This window comes from Coffea arabica, chromosome 2e (genome assembly GCF_036785885.1).
Source record: "Coffea arabica cultivar ET-39 chromosome 2e, Coffea Arabica ET-39 HiFi, whole genome shotgun sequence".
Taxonomy (NCBI): Eukaryota; Viridiplantae; Streptophyta; class Magnoliopsida; order Gentianales; family Rubiaceae; genus Coffea; species Coffea arabica.
The window spans coordinates 55,448,450-55,450,222 of NC_092313.1; the positions used below are offsets into that span (position 1 = coordinate 55,448,450).

The 1,773-nt window shown below is 36.8% G+C and overlaps 1 long non-coding RNA gene across 1 annotated transcript; it reads left to right on the forward strand.

Annotated features, from left to right (window-relative positions):
• Positions 1–970: 970 nt before the first annotated feature.
• LOC140037310 (uncharacterized) lies at positions 971–1,457 on the forward strand. The gene is made up of 3 exons (XR_011841234.1): positions 971–1,065; positions 1,176–1,235; positions 1,342–1,457. It is a non-coding gene; the product is annotated as an uncharacterized lncRNA (long non-coding RNA).
• Positions 1,458–1,773: the final 316 nt, after the last annotated feature.

Below are 1,773 nucleotides of genomic sequence, written 5' to 3' on the forward strand. Positions count from 1 at the left end.
CTGGGTACACCAAGTCTTGTTTTTGTTGTTCTCTAATAGCAACATTTTTTTAAGGACTAAATTTGAACCTGGATACTTGTACCTTGCCTGAAACTTTGGTGCTGACATAACTTGCATGTACTTTTTGATTGAATCGTGTACGAATTTGAGTATAATTTCTTTGATTTGATAAGCGTAATTATGCTTTATTGCAGTTGTCAGAACTTGTCAGTATGGAAGGATACAGTGAATGGATACGTTTGGTAGCAGAGTTTACGTCAAAATCTTTGCTGTCCTGGCAGGTAAATACACTGTTGCATTCTGCTTTTGGATAATATCTACTTATAGCTTTCCTCAATTGAAATGTGATGTGATTCTAGTAATAACAAGACTCACCTTAAACTGCTTCTGTGATATTAATTGATATTCTATCTTAAAATAATGGTTTTTTTTTTTATTTTTACTTTCTTTTATATTCCTTGGACCTGGCTGTGGATACACCCTGTATATTATGCTTGTCATCTTTTCTCCATTCTTGATTTGTTTCTTTCTTCTTTTTGATTTTCCCCATCCTTCTCCCCCTTCCTTCCTGCATATATACCCATCTTCCTTCCGGTTGTCAACTTGGAGTAAAGTAACACTAGCTCATAGGACTCCTGTAAGCACTAGGAGCAGCTAGAAGTGGCCAGGTTTCTTGTCATCATGAGTTTCTACTTAAAAATCTTATTGAATCTGTTTTCTTGCAGTGGAAGAGCACCTGTGTTTATTACCTTCTAGGGCTGTGGTCCAGATTGGTAGTTCTGTATCATATCTGAAAGCGGATGCACGGAGCTTGCTTGATGAGTTTGTGTCAAAAATTATTGAAGGTTATATCACATCAAGGCTGGATGCAAGTCAGGTAGAATGTCATCATGGCTCTTTTTTGCTTGGACAAGTTGGGAAAGTTAATGCAAGGGAAGTAAAGCGATTGGTTGCTTCATTTTGTCATTCTAGGCTGGATTACCAGATGATCTTTCAGAACACCCTCTGGATGTTGAGCTTCTTCAAGATCAGCTTGATTCCTTTCCAAATCTTTGTAGATTTCAGGTAAAGTCTATGTTTTTTTTTTCCTTGTTAAAAAATCTCATTCCATAGCTCTAATACTATCCGCTTTTGTGTTCTAACAGTCACTGATTTATTTGTGTTCATGATCTCAGTATGGAAGCAGTAGCTTGTTTCTTATTAATATCATGGAACCAATTCTACAAACATATACGGTATGCTGAAGACTCCATTAGTGCTTTCTATTGCTTGTGTTCCTTGTATTGGATAAAATGTACTTATTTGTCCCTTCTCTTCTGTGAATTTTCTTCCTTTATATAGGAAAGAGCACAACTTCAAGCTACTGATGGTGAACAGTCAGTCATTGAACCCGAACTTTCTTGGATAGTGCATATAATTGCTGCTCTCTTAAGAGTGAAGCAGTGTTCTGGTTGCAGGTAAAGAAACTTTCTATGTGATGTTTGTTGGTTGACAAACTTTTTTTTTTTTTTGGGTTCATTTTAGTCTTGTCTACGTATGTTAAACTTAGTTCACTGATTATTATGCACCTCGGATTCACAAGAAGTAATTGATGCAGAACTTTCAGCACGTGTATTGCGTTTAGTTAATGTCTCTGATACCGGGTTGCACAGTCAGGTATGCAGTGGGGACAAAGCCTCACTGCTTCGAATGATATTATGCGACTTGATACTAATGCTTTCTACTACATTTTCACAAATTGCACCAGTTGTTTGTTTGTTGAGGCAGCTTTTG